The sequence below is a fragment of the Euprymna scolopes genome, chromosome 29 (assembly GCF_053919585.1).
Source record: "Euprymna scolopes isolate OS-2025 chromosome 29, ASM5391958v1, whole genome shotgun sequence".
Lineage (NCBI taxonomy): Eukaryota > Metazoa > Mollusca > Cephalopoda > Sepiida > Sepiolidae > Euprymna > Euprymna scolopes.
This window is the reverse complement of record NC_136510.1, coordinates 68,192,578-68,218,798: the sequence shown is the minus strand read 5'-3', so window position 1 is coordinate 68,218,798 and position 26,221 is coordinate 68,192,578. Positions and strand designations below refer to the sequence as shown.

The window sequence follows — 26,221 nt, the reverse complement described above, 5'->3', positions numbered from 1 at the left end:
TGTTACACATGATAGCGGTGGGATTCGAACCCACGCCTCCGAAGAGACTGGTGCCTTAAACCAGCGCCTTAGACCGCTCGGCCACGCTACCTGCCCTCTGCATTCGATACTTCACGTTTTAATCATACTCAATATAAATGTGAAATTTGAAGAAATCCTACACAAAAATTTGATTTACGTCATTTAAAAGTTTTATTTCTATTGGAATTAACAACCAACGTGTACACTATTGGCAGCGGTGGGATTCGAACCCACACCTCCGAAGAGACTGGTGCTTAAACCAGCGCCTTAGACCGCTCGGCCACGCTACCTACCTTACGCTGCAGTTATTTTGCGTTTTCATCACAATCACTTTGCATTTCAAACTTTGACAAGATTTCATCTAAAATTTAATCATTTCATTATACGACCAAATTGCTCATACACGTGGTATTTGACCCATTTTTCCGTCGGAATTCATGGCAAAAGTGTACACTATTGGCAGCGGTGGGATTCGAACCCACGCCTCCGAAGAGACTGGTGCCTAAAACCAGCGCCTTAGACCGCTCGGCCACGCTACCAGATAAGAACTCGCTAACCTCGCTTCGTTAATCACAACTCATAAATACAACTTTCAACAGACACAAATACATAGTGATTTTACCTCCGACAATCAGGTCATGTTTTTTGTCAAGTTTGTTTGCTTGTTTGTGTACAGTATACATCGCTTCAGCAACTGACATCAAACTTGTCAAACAATCGTCTACCTTAATGCGGCTTTGATTTCGGCATATCGAGGTCAAAACTCAAGTTTTCGTAAAAACTTGAAATTCACTCTTTTCGTTATAACTTCGGGTCTGTTTAGAGCATACACTCACAGCGTCGCCCAGATTTTAGCCAATAAACTTCCGCATATGATATATCTTTGAACTATGAGTGTGAAGTCATCTTTAAAATCATTTTCCATGATCGAAATTATGACGGAGTTTGAAATTCCGATATTTCCAGACATGTTGTATGGATCTGAAGCTCTTTTATAACAGTTACCAACATGCAAGTTGGTGACATAATTAGAAAAATAACTTTGGAGTAATCAACGTTTACACGACCTAACTGCGGCAATACTTCATATAATATGGGAAATGAAGGCTCGCATTAGATTAGGCCCATCCTTTCGTTATCAGACGGGCCTATTCAGTATCATCAAATTACGTATGTTCTTCTTTATGTAAATATTATCGTTGGTCAAAGTAAGATTCAAACTTTCCCATACACACACATTCATAATCATGAAATCAACGAGTATTAATTTAACAACTGGTATGCGACAATAATTTCTTTTTCTTTTTGGTCATCCATACTTCCACTTGGACTATATTCTTTTTTCAATTATGTATCTTTTCCAATATAATTATTCTCTCTATAAGCCGAGCTGAATTTTAACATTCTCGAATAGTAATTCAGCCGTTACGTTAGAATGAATTTTAAAACTATTAAAACGACGTGTGCTTATATTTTTACTCATATAAGAATTTTTTTCTTTTCCCGTCTTTCCGAAGTAGCACTTTCACAGTATTTTAACTTCCATGATGTTGTAAGATCAAAGCTTGAGCGGAATTGAGTAAAAACAGTTATGGACGTAACTTAAATGTTACACATGATAGCGGTGGGATTCGAACCCACGCCTCCGAAGAGACTGGTGCCTTAAACCAGCGCCTTAGACCGCTCGGCCACGCTACCTGCCCTCTGCATTCGATACTTCGCGTTTTAATCATACTCAATATAAATGTGAAATTTGAAGAAATCCTACACAAAAATTTGATTTACGTCATTTAAAAGTTTTATTTCTATTGGAATTAACAACCAACGTGTACACTATTGGCAGCGGTGGGATTCGAACCCACACCTCCGAAGAGACTGGTGCTTAAACCAGCGCCTTAGACCGCTCGGCCACGCTACCTACCTTACGCTGCAGTTATTTTGCGTTTTCATCACAATCACTTTGCATTTCAAACTTTGACAAGATTTCATCTAAAATTTAATCATTTCATTATACGACCAAATTGCTCATACACGTGGTATTTGACCCATTTTTCGGTCGGAATTCATGGCAAAAGTGTACACTATTGGCAGCGGTGGGATTCGAACCCACGCCTCCGAAGAGACTGGTGCCTAAAACCAGCGCCTTAGACCGCTCGGCCACGCTACCAGATAAGAACTCGCTAACCTCGCTTCGTTAATCACAACTCATAAATACAACTTTCAACAGACACAAATACATAGTGATTTTACCTCCGACAATCAGGTCATGTTTTTTGTCAAGTTTGTTTGCTTGTTTGTGTACAGTATACATCGCTTCAGCAACTGACATCAAACTTGTCAAACAATCGTCTACCTTAATGCGGCTTTGATTTCGGCATATCGAGGTCAAAACTCAAGTTTTCGTAAAAACTTGAAATTCACTCTTTTCGTTATAACTTCGGGTCTGTTTAGAGCATACACTCACAGCGTCGCCCAGATTTTAGCCAATAAACTTCCGCATATGATATATCTTTGAACTATGAGTGTGAAGTCATCTTTAAAATCATTTTCCATGATCGAAATTATGACGGAGTTTGAAATTCCGATATTTCCAGACATGTTGTATGGATCTGAAGCTCTTTTATAACAGTTACCAACATGCAAGTTGGTGACATAATTAGAAAAATAACTTTGGAGTAATCAACGTTTACACGACCTAACTGCGGCAATACTTCATATAATATGGGAAATGAAGGCTCGCATTAGATTAGGCCCATCCTTTCGTTATCAGACGGGCCTATTCAGTATCATCAAATTACGTATGTTCTTCTTTATGTAAATATTATCGTTGGTCAAAGTAAGATTCAAACTTTCCCATACACACACATTCATAATCATGAAATCAACGAGTATTAATTTAACAACTGGTATGCGACAATAATTTCTTTTTCTTTTTGGTCATCCATACTTCCACTTACACTATATTCTTTTTTCAATTATGTATCTTTTCCAATATAATTATTCTCTCTATAAGCCGAGCTGAATTTTAACATTCTCGAATAGTAATTCAGCCGTTACGTTAGAATGAATTTTAAAACTATTAAAACGACGTGTGCTTATATTTTTACTCATATAAGAATTTTTTTCTTTTCCCGTCTTTCCGAAGTAGCACTTCCACAGTATTTTAACTTCCATGATGTTGTAAGATCAAAGCTTGAGCGGAATTGAGTAAAAACAGTTATGGACGTAACTTAAATGTTACACATGATAGCGGTGGGATTCGAACCCACGCCTCCGAAGAGACTGGTGCCTTAAACCAGCGCCTTAGACCGCTCGGCCACGCTACCTGCCCTCTGCATTCGATACTTCGCGTTTTAATGATACTCAATATAAATGTGAAATTTGAAGAAATCCTACACAAAAATTTGATTTACGTCATTTAAAAGTTTTATTTCTATTGGAATTAACAACCAACGTGTACACTATTGGCAGCGGTGGGATTCGAACCCACGCCTCCGAAGAGACTGGTGCTTAAACCAGCGCCTTAGACCGCTCGGCCACGCTACCTACCTTACGCTGCAGTTATTTTGCGTTTTCATCACAATCACTTTGCATTTCAAACTTTGACAAGATTTCATCTAAAATTTAATCATTTCATTATACGACCAAATTGCTCATACACGTGGTATTTGACCCATTTTTCCGTCGGAATTCATGGCAAAAGTGTACACTATTGGCAGCGGAGGGATTCGAACCCACGCCTCCGAAGAGACTGGTGCCTAAAACCAGCGCCTTAGACCGCTCGGCCACGCTACCAGATAAGAACTCGCTAACCTCGCTTCGTTAATCACAACTCATAAATACAACTTTCAACAGACACAAATACATAGTGATTTTACCTCCGACAATCAGGTCATGTTTTTTGTCAAGTTTGTTTGCTTGTTTGTGTACAGTATACATCGCTTCAGCAACTGACATCAAACTTGTCAAACAATCGTCTACCTTAATGCGGCTTTGATTTCGGCATATCGAGGTCAAAACTCAAGTTTTCGTAAAAACTTGAAATTCACTCTTTTCGTTATAACTTCGGGTCTGTTTAGAGCATACACTCACAGCGTCGCCCAGATTTTAGCCAATAAACTTCCGCATATGATATATCTTTGAACTATGAGTGTGAAGTCATCTTTAAAATCATTTTCCATGATCGAAATTATGACGGAGTTTGAAATTCCGATATTTCCAGACATGTTGTATGGATCTGAAGCTCTTTTATAACAGTTACCAACATGCAAGTTGGTGACATAATTAGAAAAATAACTTTGGAGTAATCAACGTTTACACGACCTAACTGCGGCAATACTTCATATAATATGGGAAATGAAGGCTCGCATTAGATTAGGCCCATCCTTTCGTTATCAGACGGGCCTATTCAGTATCATCAAATTACGTATGTTCTTCTTTATGTAAATATTATCGTTGGTCAAAGTAAGATTCAAACTTTCCCATACACACACATTCATAATCATGAAATCAACGAGTATTAATTTAACAACTGGTATGCGACAATAATTTCTTTTTCTTTTTGGTCATCCATACTTCCACTTGGACTATATTCTTTTTTCAATTATGTATCTTTTCCAATATAATTATTCTCTCTATAAGCCGAGCTGAATTTTAACATTCTCGAATAGTAATTCAGCCGTTACGTTAGAATGAATTTTAAAACTATTAAAACGACGTGTGCTTATATTTTTACTCATATAAGAATTTTTTTCTTTTCCCGTCTTTCCGAAGTAGCACTTTCACAGTATTTTAACTTCCATGATGTTGTAAGATCAAAGCTTGAGCGGAATTGAGTAAAAACAGTTATGGACGTAACTTAAATGTTACACATGATAGCGGTGAGATTCGAACCCACGCCTCCGAAGAGACTGGTGCCTTAAACCAGCGCCTTAGACCGCTCGGCCACGCTACCTGCCTTCTGCATTCGATACTTCGCGTTTTAATCATACTCAATATAAATGTGAAATTTGAAGAAATCCTACACAAAAATTTGATTTACGTCATTTAAAAGTTTTATTTCTATTGGAATTAACAACCAACGTGTACACTATTGGCAGCGGTGGGATTCGAACCCACGCCTCCGAAGAGACTGGTGCCTTAAACCAGCGCCTTAGACCGCTCGGCCACGCTACCTACCTTACGCTGCAGTTATTTTGCATTTTCATCACAATCACTTTGCATTTCAAACTTTGACAAGATTTCATCTAAAATTTAATCATTTCATTATACGACCAAATTGCTCATACACGTGGTATTTGACCCATTTTTCCGTCGGAATTCATGGCAAAAGTGTACACTATTGGCAGCGGTGGGATTCGAACCCACGCCTCCGAAGAGACTGGTGCCTAAAACCAGCGCCTTAGACCGCTCGGCCACGCTACCAGATAAGAACTCGCTAACCTCGCTTCGTTAATCACAACTCATAAATACAACTTTCAACAGACACAAATACATAGTGATTTTACCTCCGACAATCAGGTCATGTTTTTTGTCAAGTTTGTTTGCTTGTTTGTGTACAGTATACATCGCTTCAGCAACTGACATCAAACTTGTCAAACAATCGTCTACCTTAATGCGGCTTTGATTTCGGCATATCGAGGTCAAAACTCAAGTTTTCGTAAAAACTTGAAATTCACTCTTTTCGTTATAACTTCGGGTCTGTTTAGAGCATACACTCACAGCGTCGCCCAGATTTTAGCCAATAAACTTCCGCATATGATATATCTTTGAACTATGAGTGTGAAGTCATCTTTAAAATCATTTTCCATGATCGAAATTATGACGGAGTTTGAAATTCCGATATTTCCAGACATGTTGTATGGATCTGAAGCTCTTTTATAACAGTTACCAACATGCAAGTTGGTGACATAATTAGAAAAATAACTTTGGAGTAATCAACGTTTACACGACCTAACTGCGGCAATACTTCATATAATATGGGAAATGAAGGCTCGCATTAGATTAGGCCCATCCTTTCGTTATCAGACGGGCCTATTCAGTATCATCAAATTACGTATGTTCTTCTTTATGTAAATATTATCGTTGGTCAAAGTAAGATTCAAACTTTCCCATACACACACATTCATAATCATGAAATCAACGAGTATTAATTTAACAACTGGTATGCGACAATAATTTCTTTTTCTTTTTGGTCATCCATACTTCAACTTAGACTATATTCTTTTTTCAATTATGTATCTTTTCCAATATAATTATTCTCTCTATAAGCCGAGCTGAATTTTAACATTCTCGAATAGTAATTCAGCCGTTACGTTAGAATGAATTTTAAAACTATTAAAACGACGTGTGCTTATATTTTTACTCATATAAGAATTTTTTTCTTTTCCCGTCTTTCCGAAGTAGCACTTTCACAGTATTTTAACTTTTATGATGTTGTAAGATCAAAGCTTGAGCGGAATTGAGTAAAAACAGTTATGGACGTAACTTAAATGTTACACATGATAGCGGTGGGATTCGAACCCACGCCTCCGAAGAGACTGGTGCCTTAAACCATCGCCTTAGACCGCTCGGCCACGCTACCTGCCCTCTGCATTCGATTCTTCGCGTTTTAATGATACTCAATATAAATGTGAAATTTGAAGAAATCCTACACAAAAATTTGATTTACGTCATTTAAAAGTTTTATTTCTATTGGAATTAACAACCAACGTGTACACTATTGGCAGCGGTGGGATTCGAACCCACGCCTCCGAAGAGACTGGTGCTTAAACCAGCGCCTTAGACCGCTCGGCCACGCTACCTACCTTACGCTGCAGTTATTTTGCGTTTTCATCACAATCACTTTGCATTTCAAACTTTGACAAGATTTCATCTAAAATTTAATCATTTCATTATACGACCAAATTGCTCATACACGTGGTATTTGACCCATTTTTCCGTCGGAATTCATGGCAAAAGTGTACACTATTGGCAGCGGAGGGATTCGAACCCACGCCTCCGAAGAGACTGGTGCCTAAAACCAGCGCCTTAGACCGCTCGGCCACGCTACCAGATAAGAACTCGCTAACCTCGCTTCGTTAATCACAACTCATAAATACAACTTTCAACAGACACAAATACATAGTGATTTTACCTCCGACAATCAGGTCATGTTTTTTGTCAAGTTTGTTTGCTTGTTTGTGTACAGTATACATCGCTTCAGCAACTGACATCAAACTTGTCAAACAATCGTCTACCTTAATGCGGCTTTGATTTCGGCATATCGAGGTCAAAACTCAAGTTTTCGTAAAAACTTGAAATTCACTCTTTTCGTTATAACTTCGGGTCTGTTTAGAGCATACACTCACAGCGTCGCCCAGATTTTAGCCAATAAACTTCCGCATATGATATATCTTTGAACTATGAGTGTGAAGTCATCTTTAAAATCATTTTCCATGATCGAAATTATGACGGAGTTTGAAATTCCGATATTTCCAGACATGTTGTATGGATCTGAAGCTCTTTTATAACAGTTACCAACATGCAAGTTGGTGACATAATTAGAAAAATAACTTTGGAGTAATCAACGTTTACACGACCTAACTGCGGCAATACTTCATATAATATGGGAAATGAAGGCTCGCATTAGATTAGGCCCATCCTTTCGTTATCAGACGGGCCTATTCAGTATCATCAAATTACGTATGTTCTTCTTTATGTAAATATTATCGTTGGTCAAAGTAAGATTCAAACTTTCCCATACACACACATTCATAATCATGAAATCAACGAGTATTAATTTAACAACTGGTATGCGACAATAATTTCTTTTTCTTTTTGGTCATCCATACTTCAACTTAGACTATATTCTTTTTTCAATTATGTATCTTTTCCAATATAATTATTCTCTCTATAAGCCGAGCTGAATTTTAACATTCTCGAATAGTAATTCAGCCGTTACGTTAGAATGAATTTTAAAACTATTAAAACGACGTGTGCTTATATTTTTACTCATATAAGAATTTTTTTCTTTTCCCGTCTTTCCGAAGTAGCACTTTCACAGTATTTTAACTTTTATGATGTTGTAAGATCAAAGCTTGAGCGGAATTGAGTAAAAACAGTTATGGACGTAACTTAAATGTTACACATGATAGCGGTGGGATTCGAACCCACGCCTCCGAAGAGACTGGTGCCTTAAACCATCGCCTTAGACCGCTCGGCCACGCTACCTGCCCTCTGCATTCGATACTTCGCGTTTTAATGATACTCAATATAAATGTGAAATTTGAAGAAATCCTACACAAAAATTTGATTTACGTCATTTAAAAGTTTTATTTCTATTGGAATTAACAACCAACGTGTACACTATTGGCAGCGGTGGGATTCGAACCCACGCCTCCGAAGAGACTGGTGCTTAAACCAGCGCCTTAGACCGCTCGGCCACGCTACCTACCTTACGCTGCAGTTATTTTGCGTTTTCATCACAATCACTTTGCATTTCAAACTTTGACAAGATTTCATCTAAAATTTAATCATTTCATTATACGACCAAATTGCTCATACACGTGGTATTTGACCCATTTTTCCGTCGGAATTCATGGCAAAAGTGTACACTATTGGCAGCGGAGGGATTCGAACCCACGCCTCCGAAGAGACTGGTGCCTAAAACCAGCGCCTTAGACCGCTCGGCCACGCTACCAGATAAGAACTCGCTAACCTCGCTTCGTTAATCACAACTCATAAATACAACTTTCAACAGACACAAATACATAGTGATTTTACCTCCGACAATCAGGTCATGTTTTTTGTCAAGTTTGTTTGCTTGTTTGTGTACAGTATACATCGCTTCAGCAACTGACATCAAACTTGTCAAACAATCGTCTACCTTAATGCGGCTTTGATTTCGGCATATCGAGGTCAAAACTCAAGTTTTCGTAAAAACTTGAAATTCACTCTTTTCGTTATAACTTCGGGTCTGTTTAGAGCATACACTCACAGCGTCGCCCAGATTTTAGCCAATAAACTTCCGCATATGATATATCTTTGAACTATGAGTGTGAAGTCATCTTTAAAATCATTTTCCATGATCGAAATTATGACGGAGTTTGAAATTCCGATATTTCCAGACATGTTGTATGGATCTGAAGCTCTTTTATAACAGTTACCAACATGCAAGTTGGTGACATAATTAGAAAAATAACTTTGGAGTAATCAACGTTTACACGACCTAACTGCGGCAATACTTCATATAATATGGGAAATGAAGGCTCGCATTAGATTAGGCCCATCCTTTCGTTATCAGACGGGCCTATTCAGTATCATCAAATTACGTATGTTCTTCTTTATGTAAATATTATCGTTGGTCAAAGTAAGATTCAAACTTTCCCATACACACACATTCATAATCATGAAATCAACGAGTATTAATTTAACAACTGGTATGCGACAATAATTTCTTTTTCTTTTTGGTCATCCATACTTCAACTTAGACTATATTCTTTTTTCAATTATGTATCTTTTCCAATATAATTATTCTCTCTATAAGCCGAGCTGAATTTTAACATTCTCGAATAGTAATTCAGCCGTTACGTTAGAATGAATTTTAAAACTATTAAAACGACGTGTGCTTATATTTTTACTCATATAAGAATTTTTTTCTTTTCCCGTCTTTCCGAAGTAGCACTTTCACAGTATTTTAACTTTTATGATGTTGTAAGATCAAAGCTTGAGCGGAATTGAGTAAAAACAGTTATGGACGTAACTTAAATGTTACACATGATAGCGGTGGGATTCGAACCCACGCCTCCGAAGAGACTGGTGCCTTAAACCGCTCGGCCACGCTACCTGCCCTCTGCATTCGATACTTCGCGTTTTAATCATACTCAATATAAATGTGAAATTTGAAGAAATCCTACACAAAAATTTGATTTACGTCATTTAAAAGTTTTATTTCTATTGGAATTAACAACCAACGTGTACACTATTGGCAGCGGTGGGATTCGAACCCACGCCTCCGAAGAGACTGGTGCCTTAAACCAGCGCCTTAGACCGCTCGGCCACGCTACCTACCTTACGCTGCAGTTATTTTGCGTTTTCATCACAATCACTTTGCATTTCAAACTTTGACAAGATTTCATCTAAAATTTAATCATTTCATTATACGACCAAATTGCTCATACACGTGGTATTTGACCCATTTTTCCGTCGGAATTCATGGCAAAAGTGTACACTATTGGCAGCGGTGGGATTCGAACCCACGCCTCCGAAGAGACTGGTGCCTAAAACCAGCGCCTTAGACCGCTCGGCCACGCTACCAGATAAGAACTCGCTAACCTCGCTTCGTTAATCACAACTCATAAATACAACTTTCAACAGACACAAATACATAGTGATTTTACCTCCGACAATCAGGTCATGTTTTTTGTCAAGTTTGTTTGCTTGTTTGTGTACAGTATACATCGCTTCAGCAACTGACATCAAACTTGTCAAACAATCGTCTACCTTAATGCGGCTTTGATTTCGGCATATCGAGGTCAAAACTCAAGTTTTCGTAAAAACTTGAAATTCACTCTTTTCGTTATAACTTCCGGTCTGTTTAGAGCATACACTCACAGCGTCGCCCAGATTTTAGCCAATAAACTTCCGCATATGATATATCTTAGAACTATGAGTGTGAAGTCATCTTTAAAATCATTTTCCATGATCGAAATTATGACGGAGTTTGAAATTCCGATATTTCCAGACATGTTGTATGGATCTGAAGCTCTTTTATAACAGTTACCAACATGCAAGTTGGTGACATAATTAGAAAAATAACTTTGGAGTAATCAACGTTTACACGACCTAACTGCGGCAATACTTCATATAATATGGGAAATGAAGGCTCGCATTAGATTAGGCCCATCCTTTCGTTATCAGACGGGCCTATTCAGTATCATCAAATTACGTATGTTCTTCTTTATGTAAATATTATCGTTGGTCAAAGTAAGATTCAAACTTTCCCATACACACACATTCATAATCATGAAATCAACGAGTATTAATTTTACAACTGGTATGCGACAATAATTTCTTTTTCTTTTTGGTCATCCATACTTCCACTTGGACTATATTCTTTTTTCAATTATGTATCTTTTCCAATATAATTATTCTCTCTATAAGCCGAGCTGAATTTTAACATTCTCGAATAGTAATTCAGCCGTTACGTTAGAATGAATTTTAAAACTATTAAAACGACGTGTGCTTATATTTTTACTCATATAAGAATTTTTTTCTTTTCCCGTCTTTCCGAAGTAGCACTTTCACAGTATTTTAACTTTTATGATGTTGTAAGATCAAAGCTTGAGCGGAATTGAGTAAAAACAGTTATGGACGTAACTTAAATGTTACACATGATAGCGGTGGGATTCGAACCCACGCCTCCGAAGAGACTGGTGCCTTAAACCATCGCCTTAGACCGCTCGGCCACGCTACCTGCCCTCTGCATTCGATACTTCGCGTTTTAATGATACTCAATATAAATGTGAAATTTGAAGAAATCCTACACAAAAATTTGATTTACGTCATTTAAAAGTTTTATTTCTATTGGAATTAACAACCAACGTGTACACTATTGGCAGCGGTGGGATTCGAACCCACGCCTCCGAAGAGACTGGTGCTTAAACCAGCGCCTTAGACCGCTCAGCCACGCTACCTACCTTACGCTGCAGTTATTTTGCGTTTTCATCACAATCACTTTGCATTTCAAACTTTGACAAGATTTCCTCTAAAATTTAATCATTTCATTATACGACCAAATTGCTCATACACGTGGTATTTGACCCATTTTTCCGTCGGAATTCATGGCAAAAGTGTACACTATTGGCAGCGGAGGGATTCGAACCCACGCCTCCGAAGAGACTGGTGCCTAAAACCAGCGCCTTAGACCGCTCGGCCACGCTACCAGATAAGAACTCGCTAACCTCGCTTCGTTAATCACAACTCATAAATACAACTTTCAACAGACACAAATACATAGTGATTTTACCTCCGACAATCAGGTCATGTTTTTTGTCAAGTTTGTTTGCTTGTTTGTGTACAGTATACATCGCTTCAGCAACTGACATCAAACTTGTCAAACAATCGTCTACCTTAATGCGGCTTTGATTTCGGCATATCGAGGTCAAAACTCAAGTTTTCGTAAAAACTTGAAATTCACTCTTTTCGTTATAACTTCGGGTCTGTTTAGAGCATACACTCACAGCGTCGCCCAGATTTTAGCCAATAAACTTCCGCATATGATATATCTTTGAACTATGAGTGTGAAGTCATCTTTAAAATCATTTTCCATGATCGAAATTATGACGGAGTTTGAAATTCCGATATTTCCAGACATGTTGTATGGATCTGAAGCTCTTTTATAACAGTTACCAACATGCAAGTTGGTGACATAATTAGAAAAATAACTTTGGAGTAATCAACGTTTACACGACCTAACTGCGGCAATACTTCATATAATATGGGAAATGAAGGCTCGCATTAGATTAGGCCCATCCTTTCGTTATCAGACGGGCCTATTCAGTATCATCAAATTACGTATGTTCTTCTTTATGTAAATATTATCGTTGGTCAAAGTAAGATTCAAACTTTCCCATACACACACATTCATAATCATGAAATCAACGAGTATTAATTTAACAACTGGTATGCGACAATAATTTCTTTTTCTTTTTGGTCATCCATACTTCAACTTAGACTATATTCTTTTTTCAATTATGTATCTTTTCCAATATAATTATTCTCTCTATAAGCCGAGCTGAATTTTAACATTCTCGAATAGTAATTCAGCCGTTACGTTAGAATGAATTTTAAAACTATTAAAACGACGTGTGCTTATATTTTTACTCATATAAGAATTTTTTTCTTTTCCCGTCTTTCCGAAGTAGCACTTTCACAGTATTTTAACTTTTATGATGTTGTAAGATCAAAGCTTGAGCGGAATTGAGTAAAAACAGTTATGGACGTAACTTAAATGTTACACATGATAGCGGTGGGATTCGAACCCACGCCTCCGAAGAGACTGGTGCCTTAAACCGCTCGGCCACGCTACCTGCCCTCTGCATTCGATACTTCGCGTTTTAATCATACTCAATATAAATGTGAAATTTGAAGAAATCCTACACAAAAATTTGATTTACGTCATTTAAAAGTTTTATTTCTATTGGAATTAACAACCAACGTGTACACTATTGGCAGCGGTGGGATTCGAACCCACGCCTCCGAAGAGACTGGTGCCTTAAACCAGCGCCTTAGACCGCTCGGCCACGCTACCTACCTTACGCTGCAGTTATTTTGCGTTTTCATCACAATCACTTTGCATTTCAAACTTTGACAAGATTTCATCTAAAATTTAATCATTTCATTATACGACCAAATTGCTCATACACGTGGTATTTGACCCATTTTTCGGTCGGAATTCATGGCAAAAGTGTACACTATTGGCAGCGGTGGGATTCGAACCCACGCCTCCGAAGAGACTGGTGCCTAAAACCAGCGCCTTAGACCGCTCGGCCACGCTACCAGATAAGAACTCGCTAACCTCGCTTCGTTAATCACAACTCATAAATACAACTTTCAACAGACACAAATACATAGTGATTTTACCTCCGACAATCAGGTCATGTTTTTTGTCAAGTTTGTTTGCTTGTTTGTGTACAGTATACATCGCTTCAGCAACTGACATCAAACTTGTCAAACAATCGTCTACCTTAATGCGGCTTTGATTTCGGCATATCGAGGTCAAAACTCAAGTTTTCGTAAAAACTTGAAATTCACTCTTTTCGTTATAACTTCGGGTCTGTTTAGAGCATACACTCACAGCGTCGCCCAGATTTTAGCCAATAAACTTCCGCATATGATATATCTTTGAACTATGAGTGTGAAGTCATCTTTAAAATCATTTTCCATGATCGAAATTATGACGGAGTTTGAAATTCCGATATTTCCAGACATGTTGTATGGATCTGAAGCTCTTTTATAACAGTTACCAACATGCAAATTGGTGACATAATTAGAAAAATAACTTTGGAGTAATCAACGTTTACACGACCTAACTTCGGCAATACTTCATATAATATGGGAAATGAAGGCTCGCATTAGATTAGGCCCATCCTTTCGTTATCAGACGGGCCTATTCAGTATCATCAAATTACGTATGTTCTTCTTTATGTAAATATTATCGTTGGTCAAAGTAAGATTCAAACTTTCCCATACACACACATTCATAATCATGAAACCAACGATTATTAATTTTACAACTGGTATGCGACAATAATTTCTTTTTCTTTTTGGTCATCCATACTTCCACTTGGACTATATTCTTTTTTCAATTATGTATCTTTTCCAATATAATTATTCTCTCTATAAGCCGAGCTGAATTTTAACATTCTCGAATAGTAATTCAGCCGTTACGTTAGAATGAATTTTAAAACTATTAAAACGACGTGTGCTTATATTTTTACTCATATAAGAATTTTTTTCTTTTCCCGTCTTTCCGAAGTAGCACTTTCACAGTATTTTAACTTCCATGATGTTGTAAGATCAAAACTTGAGCGGAATTGAGTAAAAACAGTTATGGACGTAACTTAAATGTTACACATGATAGCGGTGGGATTCGAACCCACGCCTCCGAAGAGACTGGTGCCTTAAACCAGCGCCTTAGACCGCTCGGCCACGCTACCTGCCCTCTGCATTCGATACTTCGCGTTTTAATCATACTCAATATAAATGTGAAATTTGAAGAAATCCTAAACAAAAATTTGATTTACGTCATTTAAAAGTTTCATTTCTATTGGAATTAACAACAAACATGTACACTATTGGCAGCGGTGGGATTCGAACCCACGCCTCCGAAGAGACTGGTGCCTTAAACCAGCGCCTTAGACCGCTCGGCCACGCTACCTACCTTACGCTGCAGTTATTTTGCGTTTTCATCACAATCACTTTGCATTTCAAACTTTGACAAGATTTCATCTAAAATTTAATCATTTCATTATACGACCAAATTGCTCAGACACGTGGTATTTGACCCATTTTTCGGTCGGAATTCATGGCAAAAGTGTACACTATTGGCAGCGGTGGGATTCGAACCCACGCCTCCGAAGAGACTGGTGCCTAAAACCAGCGCCTTAGACCGCTCGGCCACGCTACCAGATAAGAACTCGCTAACCTCGCTTCGTTAATCACAACTCATAAATACAACTTTCAACAGACACAAATACATAGTGATTTTACCTCCGACAATCAGGTCATGTTTTTTGTCAAGTTTGTTTGCTTGTTTGTGTACAGTATACATCGCTTCAGCAACTGACATCAAACTTGTCAAACAATCGTCTACCTTAATGCGGCTTTGATTTCGGCATATCGAGGTCAAAACTCAAGTTTTCGTAAAAACTTGAAATTCACTCTTTTCGTTATAACTTCCGGTCTGTTTAGAGCATACACTCACAGCGTCGCCCAGATTTTAGCCAATAAACTTCCGCATATGATATATCTTAGAACTATGAGTGTGAAGTCATCTTTAAAATCATTTTCCATGATCGAAATTATGACGGAGTTTGAAATTCCGATATTTCCAGACATGTTGTATGGATCTGAAGCTCTTTTATAACAGTTACCAACATGCAAGTTGGTGACATAATTAGAAAAATAACTTTGGAGTAATCAACGTTTACACGACCTAACTGCGGCAATACTTCATATAATATGGGAAATGAAGGCTCGCATTAGATTAGGCCCATCCTTTCGTTATCAGACGGGCCTATTCAGTATCATCAAATTACGTATGTTCTTCTTTATGTAAATATTATCGTTGGTCAAAGTAAGATTCAAACTTTCCCATACACACACATTCATAATCATGAAATCAACGAGTATTAATTTAACAACTGGTATGCGACAATAATTTCTTTTTCTTTTTGGTCATCCATACTTCCACTTGGACTATATTCTTTTTTCAATTATGTATCTTTTCCAATATAATTATTCTCTCTATAAGCCGAGCTGAATTTTAACATTCTCGAATAGTAATTCAGCCGTTACGTTAGAATGAATTTTAAAACTATTAAAACGACGTGTGCTTATATTTTTACTCATATAAGAATTTTTTTCTTTTCCCGTCTTTCCGAAGTAGCACTTTCACAGTATTTTTACTTTTATGATGTTGTAAGATCAAAGCTTGAGCGGAATTGAGTAAAAACAGTTATGGACGTAAGTTAAATGTTACACATGATAGCGGTGGGATTCGAACCCACGCCTCCGAGGAGACTGGTGCCTTAAACCAGCGCCTTAGACCGCTCGGCCACGCTACCTGCCCTCTGCATTCGATACTTCGCGTTTTAATCATACTCAATATAAATGTGAAATTTGAAGAAATCCTTAACAAAAATTCGATTTACGTCATTTAAAAGTTTTATTTCTATTGGAATTAACAACCAACGTGTACACTATTGGCAGCGGTGGGATTCGAACCCACGCCTCCGAAGAGACTGGTGCCTTAAACCAGCGCCTTAGACCGCTCGGCCACGCTACCTACCTTACGCTGCAGTTATTTTGCGTTTTCATCACAATCACTTTGCATTTCAAACTTTGACAAGATTTCATCTAAAATTTAATCATTTCATTATACGACCAAATTGCTCAGACACGTGGTATTTGACCCATTTTTCGGTCGGAATTCATGGCAAAAGTGTACACTATTGGCAGCGGTGGGATTCGAACCCACGCCTCCGAAGAGACTGGTGCCTAAAACCAGCGCCTTAGACCGCTCGGCCACGCTACCAGATAAGAACTCGCTAACCTCGCTTCGTTAATCACAACTCATAAATACAACTTTCAACAGACACAAATACATAGTGATTTTACCTCCGACAATCAGGTCATGTTTTTTGTCAAGTTTGTTTGCTTGTTTGTGTACAGTATACATCGCTTCAGCAACTGACATCAAACTTGTCAAACAATCGTCTACCTTAATGCGGCTTTGATTTCGGCATATCGAGGTCAAAACTCAAGTTTTCGTAAAAACTTGAAATTCACTCTTTTCGTTATAACTTCGGGTCTGTTTAGAGCATACACTCACAGCGTCGCCCAGATTTTAGCCAATAAACTTCCGCATATGATATATCTTTGAACTATGAGTGTGAAGTCATCTTTAAAATCATTTTCCATGATCGAAATTATGACGGAGTTTGAAATTCCGATATTTCCAGACATGTTGTATGGATCTGAAGCTCTTTTATAACAGTTACCAACATGCAAATTGGTGACATAATTAGAAAAATAACTTTGGAGTAATCAACGTTTACACGACCTAACTTCGGCAATACTTCATATAATATGGGAAATGAAGGCTCGCATTAGATTAGGCCCATCCTTTCGTTATCAGACGGGCCTATTCAGTATCATCAAATTACGTATGTTCTTCTTTATGTAAATATTATCGTTGGTCAAAGTAAGATTCAAACTTTCCCATACACACACATTCATAATCATGAAACCAACGATTATTAATTTTACAACTGGTATGCGACAATAATTTCTTTTTCTTTTTGGTCATCCATACTTCCACTTGGACTATATTCTTTTTTCAATTATGTATCTTTTCCAATATAATTATTCTCTCTATAAGCCGAGCTGAATTTTAACATTCTCGAATAGTAATTCAGCCGTTACGTTAGAATGAATTTTAAAACTATTAAAACGACGTGTGCTTATATTTTTACTCATATAAGAATTTTTTTCTTTTCCCGTCTTTCCGAAGTAGCACTTTCACAGTATTTTAACTTCCATGATGTTGTAAGATCAAAACTTGAGCGGAATTGAGTAAAAACAGTTATGGACGTAACTTAAATGTTACACATGATAGCGGTGGGATTCGAACCCACGCCTCCGAAGAGACTGGTGCCTTAAACCAGCGCCTTAGACCGCTCGGCCACGCTACCTGCCCTCTGCATTCGATACTTCGCGTTTTAATCATACTCAATATAAATGTGAAATTTGAAGAAATCCTAAACAAAAATTCGATTTACGTCATTTAAAAGTTTCATTTCTATTGGAATTAACAACAAACATGTACACTATTGGCAGCGGTGGGATTCGAACCCACGCCTCCGAAGAGACTGGTGCCTTAAACCAGCGCCTTAGACCGCTCGGCCACGCTACCTACCTTACGCTGCAGTTATTTTGCGTTTTCATCACAATCACTTTGCATTTCAAACTTTGACAAGATTTCATCTAAAATTTAATCATTTCATTATACGACCAAATTGCTCAGACACGTGGTATTTGACCCATTTTTCGGTCGGAATTCATGGCAAAAGTGTACACTATTGGCAGCGGTGGGATTCGAACCCACGCCTCCGAAGAGACTGGTGCCTAAAACCAGCGCCTTAGACCGCTCGGCCACGCTACCAGATAAGAACTCGCTAACCTCGCTTCGTTAATCACAACTCATAAATACAACTTTCAACAGACACAAATACATAGTGATTTTACCTCCGACAATCAGGTCATGTTTTTTGTCAAGTTTGTTTGCTTGTTTGTGTACAGTATACATCGCTTCAGCAACTGACATCAAACTTGTCAAACAATCGTCTACCTTAATGCGGCTTTGATTTCGGCATATCGAGGTCAAAACTCAAGTTTTCGTAAAAACTTGAAATTCACTCTTTTCGTTATAACTTCCGGTCTGTTTAGAGCATACACTCACAGCGTCGCCCAGATTTTAGCCAATAAACTTCCGCATATGATATATCTTAGAACTATGAGTGTGAAGTCATCTTTAAAATCATTTTCCATGATCGAAATTATGACGGAGTTTGAAATTCCGATATTTCCAGACATGTTGTATGGATCTGAAGCTCTTTTATAACAGTTACCAACATGCAAGTTGGTGACATAATTAGAAAAATAACTTTGGAGTAATCAACGTTTACACGACCTAACTGCGGCAATACTTCATATAATATGGGAAATGAAGGCTCGCATTAGATTAGGCCCATCCTTTCGTTATCAGACGGGCCTATTCAGTATCATCAAATTACGTATGTTCTTCTTTATGTAAATATTATCGTTGGTCAAAGTAAGATTCAAACTTTCCCATACACACACATTCATAATCATGAAATCAACGAGTATTAATTTAACAACTGGTATGCGACAATAATTTCTTTTTCTTTTTGGTCATCCATACTTCCACTTGGACTATATTCTTTTTTCAATTATGTATCTTTTCCAATATAATTATTCTCTCTATAAGCCGAGCTGAATTTTAACATTCTCGAATAGTAATTCAGCCGTTACGTTAGAATGAATTTTAAAACTATTAAAACGACGTGTGCTTATATTTTTACTCATATAAGAATTTTTTTCTTTTCCCGTCTTTCCGAAGTAGCACTTTCACAGTATTTTTACTTTTATGATGTTGTAAGATCAAAGCTTGAGCGGAATTGAGTAAAAACAGTTATGGACGTAAGTTAAATGTTACACATGATAGCGGTGGGATTCGAACCCACGCCTCCGAGGAGACTGGTGCCTTAAACCAGCGCCTTAGACCGCTCGGCCACGCTACCTGCCCTCTGCATTCGATACTTCGCGTTTTAATCATACTCAATATAAATGTGAAATTTGAAGAAATCCTAAACAAAAATTCGATTTACGTCATTTAAAAGTTTTATTTCTATTGGAATTAACAACCAACGTGTACACTATTGGCAGCGGTGGGATTCGAACCCACGCCTCCGAAGAGACTGGTGCCTTAAACCAGCGCCTTAGACCGCTCGGCCACGCTACCTACCTTACGCTGCAGTTATTTTGCGTTTTCATCACAATCACTTTGCATTTCAAACTTTGACAAGATTTCATCTAAAATTTAATCATTTCATTATACGACCAAATTGCTCATACACGTGGTATTTGACCCATTTTTCGGTCGGAATTCATGGCAAAAGTGTACACTATTGGCAGCGGTGGGATTCGAACCCACGCCTCCGAAGAGACTGGTGCCTAAAACCAGCGCCTTAGACCGCTCGGCCACGCTACCAGATAAGAACTCGCTAACCTCGCTTCGTTAATCACAACTCATAAATACAACTTTCAACAGACACAAATACATAGTGATTTTACCTCCGACAATCAGGTCATGTTTTTTGTCAAGTTTGTTTGCTTGTTTGTGTACAGTATACATCGCTTCAGCAACTGACATCAAACTTGTCAAACAATCGTCTACCTTAATGCGGCTTTGATTTCGGCATATCGAGGTCAAAACTCAAGTTTTCGTAAAAACTTGAAATTCACTCTTTTCGTTATAACTTCGGGTCTGTTTAGAGCATACACTCACAGCGTCGCCCAGATTTTAGCCAATAAACTTCCGCATATGATATATCTTTGAACTATGAGTGTGAAGTCATCTTTAAAATCATTTTCCATGATCGAAATTATGACGGAGTTTGAAATTCCGATATTTCCAGACATGTTGTATGGATCTGAAGCTCTTTTATAACAGTTACCAACATGCAAGTTGGTGACATAATTAGAAAAATAACTTTGGAGTAATCAACGTTTACACGACCTAACTGCGGCAATACTTCATATAATATGGGAAATGAAGGCTCGCATTAGATTAGGCCCATCCTTTCGTTATCAGACGGGCCTATTCAGTATCATCAAATTACGTATGTTCTTCTTTATGTAAATATTATCGTTGGTCAAAGTAAGATTCAAACTTTCCCATACACACACATTCATAATCATGAAATCAACGAGTATTAATTTAACAACTGGTATGCGACAATAATTTCTTTTTCTTTTTGGTCATCCATACTTCCACTTGGACTATATTCTTTTTTCAATTATGTATCTTTTCCAATATAATTATTCTCTCTATAAGCCGAGCTGAATTTTAACATTCTCGAATAGTAATTCAGCCGTTACGTTAGAATGAATTTTAAAACTATTAAAACGACGTGTGCTTATATTTTTACTCATATAAGAATTTTTTTCTTTTCCCGTCTTTCCGAAGTAGCACTTTCACAGTATTTTAACTTTTATGATGTTGTAAGATCAAAGCTTGAGCGGAATTGAGTAAAAACAGTTATGGACGTAAGTTAAATGTTACACATGATAGCGGTGGGATTCGAACCCACGCCTCCGAAGAGACTGGTGCCTTAAACCAGCGCCTTAGACCGCTCGGCCACGCTACCTGCCCTCTGCATTCGATACTTCGCGTTTTAATCATACTCAATATAAATGTGAAATTTGAAGAAATCCTAAACAAAAATTCGATTTACGTCATTTAAAAGTTTTATTTCTATTGGAATTAACAACCAACGTGTACACTATTGGCAGCGGTGGGATTCGAACCCACGCCTCCGAAGAGACTGGTGCCTTAAACCAGCGCCTTAGACCGCTCGGCCACGCTACCTACCTTACGCTGCAGTTATTTTGCGTTTTCATCACAATCACTTTGCATTTCAAACTTTGACAAGATTTCATCTAAAATTTAATCATTTCATTATACGACCAAATTGCTCATACACGTGGTATTTGACCCATTTTTCCGTCGGAATTCATGGCAAAAGTGTACACTATTGGCAGCGGTGGGATTCGAACCCACGCCTCCGAAGAGACTGGTGCCTAAAACCAGCGCCTTAGACCGCTCGGCCACGCTACCAGATAAGAACTCGCTAACCTCGCTTCGTTAATCACAACTCATAAATACAACTTTCAACAGACACAAATACATAGTGATTTTACCTCCGACAATCAGGTCATGTTTTTTGTCAAGTTTGTTTGCTTGTTTGTGTACAGTATACATCGCTTCAGCAACTGACATCAAACTTGTCAAACAATCGTCTACCTTAATGCGGCTTTGATTTCGGCATATCGAGGTCAAAACTCAAGTTTTCGTAAAAACTTGAAATTCACTCTTTTCGTTATAACTTCGGGTCTGTTTAGAGCATACACTCACAGCGTCGCCCAGATTTTAGCCAATAAACTTCCGCATATGATATATCTTTGAACTATGAGTGTGAAGTCATCTTTAAAATCATTTTCCATGATCGAAATTATGACGGAGTTTGAAATTCCGATATTTCCAGACATGTTGTATGGATCTGAAGCTCTTTTATAACAGTTACCAACATGCAAATTGGTGACATAATTAGAAAAATAACTTTGGAGTAATCAACGTTTACACGACCTAACTTCGGCAATACTTCATATAATATGGGAAATGAAGGCTCGCATTAGATTAGGCCCATCCTTTCGTTATCAGACGGGCCTATTCAGTATCATCAAATTACGTATGTTCTTCTTTATGTAAATATTATCGTTGGTCAAAGTAAGATTCAAACTTTCCCATACACACACATTCATAATCATGAAACCAACGATTATTAATTTAACAACTGGTATGCGACAATAATTTCTTTTTCTTTTTGGTCATCCATACTTCCACATGGACTATATTCTTTTTTCAATTATGTATCTTTTCCAATATAATTATTCTCTCTATAAGCCGAGCTGAATTTTAACATTCTCGAATAGTAATTCAGCCGTTACGTTAGAATGAATTTTAAAACTATTAAAACGACGTGTGCTTATATTTTTACTCATATAAGAATTTTTTTCTTTTCCCGTCTTTCCGAAGTAGCACTTTCACAGTATTTTAACTTCCATGATGTTGTAAGATCAAAACTTGAGCGGAATTGAGTAAAAACAGTTACGGACGTAAGTTAAATGTTACACATGATAGCGGTGGGATTCGAACCCACGCCTCCGAAGAGACTGGTGCCTTAAACCAGCGCCTTAGACCGCTCGGCTACGCTACCTGCCCTCTGCATTCGATACTTCGCGTTTTAATCATACTCAATATAAATGTGAAATTTGAAGAAATCCTAAACAAAAATTTGATTTACGTCATTTAAAAGTTTTATTTCTATTGGAATTAACAACCAACGTGTACACTATTGGCAGCGGTGGGATTCGAACCCACGCCTCCGAAGAGACTGGTGCCTTAAACCAGCGCCTTAGACCGCTCGGCCACGCTACCTACCTTACGCTGCAGTTATTTTGCGTTTTCATCACAATCACTTTGCATTTCAAACTTTGACAAGATTTCATCTAAAATTTAATCATTTCATTATACGACCAAATTGCTCATACACGTTGTTTTTACCATTTTCCGTCGGAATTCATGGCAAAAGTGTACACTATTGGCAGCGGTGGGATTCGAACCCACGCCTCCGAAGAGACTGGTGCCTAAAACCAGCGCCTTAGACCGCTCGGCCACGCTACCAGATAAGAACTCGCTAACCTCGCTTCGTTAATCACAACTCATAAATACAACTTTCAACAGACACAAATACATAGTGATTTTACCTCCGACAATCAGGTCATGTTTTTTGTCAAGTTTGTTTGCTTGTTTGTGTACAGTATACATCGCTTCAGCAACTGACATCAAACTTGTCAAACAATCGTCTACCTTAATGCGGCTTTGATTTCGGCATATCGAGGTCAAAACTCAAGTTTTCGTAAAAACTTGAAATTCACTCTTTTCGTTATAACTTCCGGTCTGTTTAGAGCATACACTCACAGCGTCGGCCAGATTTTAGCCAATAAACTTCCGCATATGATATATCTTTGAACTATGAGTGTGAAGTCATCTTTAAAATCATTTTCCATGATCGAAATTATGACGGAGTTTGAAATTCCGATATTTCCAGACATGTTGTATGGATCTGAAGCTCTTTTATAACAGTTACCAACATGCAAGTTGGTGACATAATTAGAAAAATAACTTTGGAGTAATCAACGTTTACACGACCTAACTGCGGCAATACTTCATATAATATGGGAAATGAAGGCTCGCATTAGATTAGGCCCATCCTTTCGTTATCAGACGGGCCTATTCAGTATCATCAAATTACGTATGTCCTTCTTTATGTAAATATTATCGTTGGTCAAAGTAAGATTCAAACTTTCCCATACACACACATTCATAATCATGAAATCAATTAGTATTAATTTAACAACTGGTATGCGACAATAATTTCTTTTTCTTTTTGGTCATCCATACTTCCACTTGGACTATATTCTTTTTTCAATTATGTATCTTTTCCAATATAATTATTCTCTCTATAAGCCGAGCTGAATTTTAACATTCTCGAATAGTAATTCAGCCGTTACGTTAGAATGAATTTTAAAACTATTAAAACGACGTGTGCTTATATTTTTACTCATATAAGAATTTTTTTCTTTTCCCGTCTTTCCGAAGTAGCACTTTCACAGTATTTTAACTTCCATGATGTTGTAAGATCAAAGCTTGAGCGGAATTGAGTAAAAACAGTTATGGACGTAACTTAAATGTTACACATGATAGCGGTGGGATTCGAACCCACGCCTCCGAAGAGACTGGTGCCTTAAACCAGCGCCTTAGACCGCTCGGCCACGCTACCTGCCCTCTGCATTCGATACTTCGCGTTTTAATCATACTCAATATAAATGTGAAATTTGAAGAAATCCTAAACAAAAATTTGATTTACGTCATTTAAAAGTTTTATTTCTATTGGAATTAACAACAAACATGTACACTATTGGCAGCGGTGGGATTCGAACCCACGCCTCCGAAGAGACTGGTGCCTTAAACCAGCGCCTTAGACCGCTCGGCCACGCTACCTACCTTACGCTGCAGTTATTTTGCGTTTTCATCACAATCACTTTGCATTTCAAACTTTGACAAGATTTCATCTAAAATTTAATCATTTCATTATACGACCAAATTGCTCATACACGTTGTTTTTACCATTTTTCGGTCGGAATTCATGGCAAAAGTGTACACTATTGGCAGCGGTGGGATTCGAACCCACGCCTCCGAAGAGACTGGTGCCTAAAACCAGAGCCTTAGACCGTTTGGCCACGCTACCAGATAAGAACTCGCTAACCTCGCTTCGTTAATCACAACTCATAAATACAACTTTCAACAGACACAAATACATAGTGATTTTACCTCCGACAATCAGGTCATGTTTTTTGTCAAGTTTGTTTGCTTGTTTGTGTACAGTATACATCGCTTCAGCAACTGACATCAAACTTGTCAAACAATCGTCTACCTTAATGCGGCTTTGATTTCGGCATATCGAGGTCAAAACTCAAGTTTTCGTAAAAACTTGAAATTCACTCTTTTCGTTATAACTTCGGGTCTGTTTAGAGCATACACTCACAGCGTCGCCCAGATTTTAGCCAATAAACTTCCGCATATGATATATCTTTGAACTATGAGTGTGAAGTCATCTTTAAAATCATTTTCGATGATCGAAATTATGACGGAGTTTGAAATTCCGATATTTCCAGACATGTTGTATGGATCTGAAGCTCTTTTATAACAGTTACCAACATGCAAGTTGGTGACATAATTAGAAAAATAACTTTGGAGTAATCAACGTTTACACGACCTAACTGCGGCAATACTTCATATAATATGGGAAATGAAGGCTCGCATTAGATTAGGCCCATCCTTTCGTTATCAGACGGGCCTATTCAGTATCATCAAATTACGTATGTTCTTCTTTATGTAAATATTATCGTTGGTCAAAGTAAGATTCAAACTTTCCCATACACACACATTCATAATCATGAAATCAACGAGTATTAATTTAACAACTGGTATGCGACAATAATTTCTTTTTCTTTTTGGTCATCCATACTTCCACTTGGACTATATTCTTTTTTCAATTATGTATCTTTTCCAATATAATTATTCTCTCTATAAGCCGAGCTGAATTTTAACATTCTCGAATAGTAATTCAGCCGTTACGTTAGAATGAATTTTAAAACTATTAAAACGACGTGTGCTTATATTTTTACTCATATAAGAATTTTTTTCTTTTCCCGTCTTTCCGAAGTAGCACTTTCACAGTATTTTAACTTCCATGATGTTGTAAGATCAAAGCTTGAGCGGAATTGAGTAAAAACAGTTATGGACGTAACTTAAATGTTACACATGATAGCGGTGGGATTCGAACCCACGCCTCCGAAGAGACTGGTGCCTTAAACCAGCGCCTTAGACCGCTCGGCCACGCTACCTACCTTACGCTGCAGTTATTTTGCGTTTTCATCACAATCACTTTGCATTTCAAACTTTGACAAGATTTCATCTAAAATTTAATCATTTCATTATACGACCAAA

The 26,221-nt window shown here is 37.7% G+C and overlaps 41 non-coding genes across 41 annotated transcripts; all 41 read right to left on the bottom strand.

Moving 5' to 3' along the window:
• Nucleotides 1-9: 9 nt before the first annotated feature.
• On the bottom strand, nt 10-91 carry Trnal-aag (transfer RNA leucine (anticodon AAG)). Its single transcript has one exon. It is a non-coding gene; the product is annotated as a tRNA-Leu (tRNA).
• A 387-nt stretch (nt 92-478) lies between these two features.
• Trnal-uag (transfer RNA leucine (anticodon UAG)) lies at nt 479-560 on the bottom strand. The gene has a single exon. It is a non-coding gene; the product is annotated as a tRNA-Leu (tRNA).
• A 1,077-nt stretch (nt 561-1,637) lies between these two features.
• On the bottom strand, nt 1,638-1,719 carry Trnal-aag (transfer RNA leucine (anticodon AAG)). The gene has a single exon. It is a non-coding gene; the product is annotated as a tRNA-Leu (tRNA).
• A 387-nt stretch (nt 1,720-2,106) lies between these two features.
• On the bottom strand, nt 2,107-2,188 carry Trnal-uag (transfer RNA leucine (anticodon UAG)). The gene has a single exon. It is a non-coding gene; the product is annotated as a tRNA-Leu (tRNA).
• A 1,077-nt stretch (nt 2,189-3,265) lies between these two features.
• On the bottom strand, nt 3,266-3,347 carry Trnal-aag (transfer RNA leucine (anticodon AAG)). Its single transcript has one exon. It is a non-coding gene; the product is annotated as a tRNA-Leu (tRNA).
• Nucleotides 3,348-3,734: 387 nt separating this feature from the next.
• Trnal-uag (transfer RNA leucine (anticodon UAG)) lies at nt 3,735-3,816 on the bottom strand. Its single transcript has one exon. It is a non-coding gene; the product is annotated as a tRNA-Leu (tRNA).
• A 1,077-nt stretch (nt 3,817-4,893) lies between these two features.
• On the bottom strand, nt 4,894-4,975 carry Trnal-aag (transfer RNA leucine (anticodon AAG)). The gene has a single exon. It is a non-coding gene; the product is annotated as a tRNA-Leu (tRNA).
• Nucleotides 4,976-5,114: 139 nt separating this feature from the next.
• Nucleotides 5,115-5,196, bottom strand: Trnal-aag (transfer RNA leucine (anticodon AAG)). The gene has a single exon. It is a non-coding gene; the product is annotated as a tRNA-Leu (tRNA).
• A 167-nt stretch (nt 5,197-5,363) lies between these two features.
• Trnal-uag (transfer RNA leucine (anticodon UAG)) lies at nt 5,364-5,445 on the bottom strand. The gene has a single exon. It is a non-coding gene; the product is annotated as a tRNA-Leu (tRNA).
• Nucleotides 5,446-6,522: 1,077 nt separating this feature from the next.
• Nucleotides 6,523-6,604, bottom strand: Trnal-aag (transfer RNA leucine (anticodon AAG)). The gene has a single exon. It is a non-coding gene; the product is annotated as a tRNA-Leu (tRNA).
• A 387-nt stretch (nt 6,605-6,991) lies between these two features.
• Nucleotides 6,992-7,073, bottom strand: Trnal-uag (transfer RNA leucine (anticodon UAG)). Its single transcript has one exon. It is a non-coding gene; the product is annotated as a tRNA-Leu (tRNA).
• A 1,077-nt stretch (nt 7,074-8,150) lies between these two features.
• Trnal-aag (transfer RNA leucine (anticodon AAG)) lies at nt 8,151-8,232 on the bottom strand. The gene has a single exon. It is a non-coding gene; the product is annotated as a tRNA-Leu (tRNA).
• A 387-nt stretch (nt 8,233-8,619) lies between these two features.
• Nucleotides 8,620-8,701, bottom strand: Trnal-uag (transfer RNA leucine (anticodon UAG)). Its single transcript has one exon. It is a non-coding gene; the product is annotated as a tRNA-Leu (tRNA).
• A 1,285-nt stretch (nt 8,702-9,986) lies between these two features.
• Trnal-aag (transfer RNA leucine (anticodon AAG)) lies at nt 9,987-10,068 on the bottom strand. Its single transcript has one exon. It is a non-coding gene; the product is annotated as a tRNA-Leu (tRNA).
• A 167-nt stretch (nt 10,069-10,235) lies between these two features.
• Nucleotides 10,236-10,317, bottom strand: Trnal-uag (transfer RNA leucine (anticodon UAG)). The gene has a single exon. It is a non-coding gene; the product is annotated as a tRNA-Leu (tRNA).
• Nucleotides 10,318-11,394: 1,077 nt separating this feature from the next.
• Nucleotides 11,395-11,476, bottom strand: Trnal-aag (transfer RNA leucine (anticodon AAG)). Its single transcript has one exon. It is a non-coding gene; the product is annotated as a tRNA-Leu (tRNA).
• Nucleotides 11,477-11,863: 387 nt separating this feature from the next.
• Nucleotides 11,864-11,945, bottom strand: Trnal-uag (transfer RNA leucine (anticodon UAG)). Its single transcript has one exon. It is a non-coding gene; the product is annotated as a tRNA-Leu (tRNA).
• A 1,285-nt stretch (nt 11,946-13,230) lies between these two features.
• On the bottom strand, nt 13,231-13,312 carry Trnal-aag (transfer RNA leucine (anticodon AAG)). Its single transcript has one exon. It is a non-coding gene; the product is annotated as a tRNA-Leu (tRNA).
• A 167-nt stretch (nt 13,313-13,479) lies between these two features.
• Trnal-uag (transfer RNA leucine (anticodon UAG)) lies at nt 13,480-13,561 on the bottom strand. The gene has a single exon. It is a non-coding gene; the product is annotated as a tRNA-Leu (tRNA).
• Nucleotides 13,562-14,638: 1,077 nt separating this feature from the next.
• On the bottom strand, nt 14,639-14,720 carry Trnal-aag (transfer RNA leucine (anticodon AAG)). The gene has a single exon. It is a non-coding gene; the product is annotated as a tRNA-Leu (tRNA).
• Nucleotides 14,721-14,859: 139 nt separating this feature from the next.
• Nucleotides 14,860-14,941, bottom strand: Trnal-aag (transfer RNA leucine (anticodon AAG)). Its single transcript has one exon. It is a non-coding gene; the product is annotated as a tRNA-Leu (tRNA).
• Nucleotides 14,942-15,108: 167 nt separating this feature from the next.
• Nucleotides 15,109-15,190, bottom strand: Trnal-uag (transfer RNA leucine (anticodon UAG)). Its single transcript has one exon. It is a non-coding gene; the product is annotated as a tRNA-Leu (tRNA).
• A 1,077-nt stretch (nt 15,191-16,267) lies between these two features.
• On the bottom strand, nt 16,268-16,349 carry Trnal-aag (transfer RNA leucine (anticodon AAG)). The gene has a single exon. It is a non-coding gene; the product is annotated as a tRNA-Leu (tRNA).
• A 139-nt stretch (nt 16,350-16,488) lies between these two features.
• Trnal-aag (transfer RNA leucine (anticodon AAG)) lies at nt 16,489-16,570 on the bottom strand. Its single transcript has one exon. It is a non-coding gene; the product is annotated as a tRNA-Leu (tRNA).
• A 167-nt stretch (nt 16,571-16,737) lies between these two features.
• Nucleotides 16,738-16,819, bottom strand: Trnal-uag (transfer RNA leucine (anticodon UAG)). Its single transcript has one exon. It is a non-coding gene; the product is annotated as a tRNA-Leu (tRNA).
• Nucleotides 16,820-17,896: 1,077 nt separating this feature from the next.
• Trnal-aag (transfer RNA leucine (anticodon AAG)) lies at nt 17,897-17,978 on the bottom strand. Its single transcript has one exon. It is a non-coding gene; the product is annotated as a tRNA-Leu (tRNA).
• A 139-nt stretch (nt 17,979-18,117) lies between these two features.
• Trnal-aag (transfer RNA leucine (anticodon AAG)) lies at nt 18,118-18,199 on the bottom strand. Its single transcript has one exon. It is a non-coding gene; the product is annotated as a tRNA-Leu (tRNA).
• Nucleotides 18,200-18,366: 167 nt separating this feature from the next.
• Trnal-uag (transfer RNA leucine (anticodon UAG)) lies at nt 18,367-18,448 on the bottom strand. The gene has a single exon. It is a non-coding gene; the product is annotated as a tRNA-Leu (tRNA).
• A 1,077-nt stretch (nt 18,449-19,525) lies between these two features.
• On the bottom strand, nt 19,526-19,607 carry Trnal-aag (transfer RNA leucine (anticodon AAG)). The gene has a single exon. It is a non-coding gene; the product is annotated as a tRNA-Leu (tRNA).
• Nucleotides 19,608-19,746: 139 nt separating this feature from the next.
• Trnal-aag (transfer RNA leucine (anticodon AAG)) lies at nt 19,747-19,828 on the bottom strand. Its single transcript has one exon. It is a non-coding gene; the product is annotated as a tRNA-Leu (tRNA).
• Nucleotides 19,829-19,995: 167 nt separating this feature from the next.
• Trnal-uag (transfer RNA leucine (anticodon UAG)) lies at nt 19,996-20,077 on the bottom strand. The gene has a single exon. It is a non-coding gene; the product is annotated as a tRNA-Leu (tRNA).
• Nucleotides 20,078-21,154: 1,077 nt separating this feature from the next.
• On the bottom strand, nt 21,155-21,236 carry Trnal-aag (transfer RNA leucine (anticodon AAG)). The gene has a single exon. It is a non-coding gene; the product is annotated as a tRNA-Leu (tRNA).
• Nucleotides 21,237-21,375: 139 nt separating this feature from the next.
• Nucleotides 21,376-21,457, bottom strand: Trnal-aag (transfer RNA leucine (anticodon AAG)). The gene has a single exon. It is a non-coding gene; the product is annotated as a tRNA-Leu (tRNA).
• A 167-nt stretch (nt 21,458-21,624) lies between these two features.
• On the bottom strand, nt 21,625-21,706 carry Trnal-uag (transfer RNA leucine (anticodon UAG)). The gene has a single exon. It is a non-coding gene; the product is annotated as a tRNA-Leu (tRNA).
• A 1,077-nt stretch (nt 21,707-22,783) lies between these two features.
• On the bottom strand, nt 22,784-22,865 carry Trnal-aag (transfer RNA leucine (anticodon AAG)). The gene has a single exon. It is a non-coding gene; the product is annotated as a tRNA-Leu (tRNA).
• Nucleotides 22,866-23,004: 139 nt separating this feature from the next.
• Nucleotides 23,005-23,086, bottom strand: Trnal-aag (transfer RNA leucine (anticodon AAG)). Its single transcript has one exon. It is a non-coding gene; the product is annotated as a tRNA-Leu (tRNA).
• A 164-nt stretch (nt 23,087-23,250) lies between these two features.
• On the bottom strand, nt 23,251-23,332 carry Trnal-uag (transfer RNA leucine (anticodon UAG)). Its single transcript has one exon. It is a non-coding gene; the product is annotated as a tRNA-Leu (tRNA).
• A 1,077-nt stretch (nt 23,333-24,409) lies between these two features.
• On the bottom strand, nt 24,410-24,491 carry Trnal-aag (transfer RNA leucine (anticodon AAG)). Its single transcript has one exon. It is a non-coding gene; the product is annotated as a tRNA-Leu (tRNA).
• Nucleotides 24,492-24,630: 139 nt separating this feature from the next.
• On the bottom strand, nt 24,631-24,712 carry Trnal-aag (transfer RNA leucine (anticodon AAG)). The gene has a single exon. It is a non-coding gene; the product is annotated as a tRNA-Leu (tRNA).
• A 165-nt stretch (nt 24,713-24,877) lies between these two features.
• On the bottom strand, nt 24,878-24,959 carry Trnal-uag (transfer RNA leucine (anticodon UAG)). The gene has a single exon. It is a non-coding gene; the product is annotated as a tRNA-Leu (tRNA).
• A 1,077-nt stretch (nt 24,960-26,036) lies between these two features.
• Trnal-aag (transfer RNA leucine (anticodon AAG)) lies at nt 26,037-26,118 on the bottom strand. Its single transcript has one exon. It is a non-coding gene; the product is annotated as a tRNA-Leu (tRNA).
• Between the last annotated feature and the right edge of the window lie 103 nt (nt 26,119-26,221).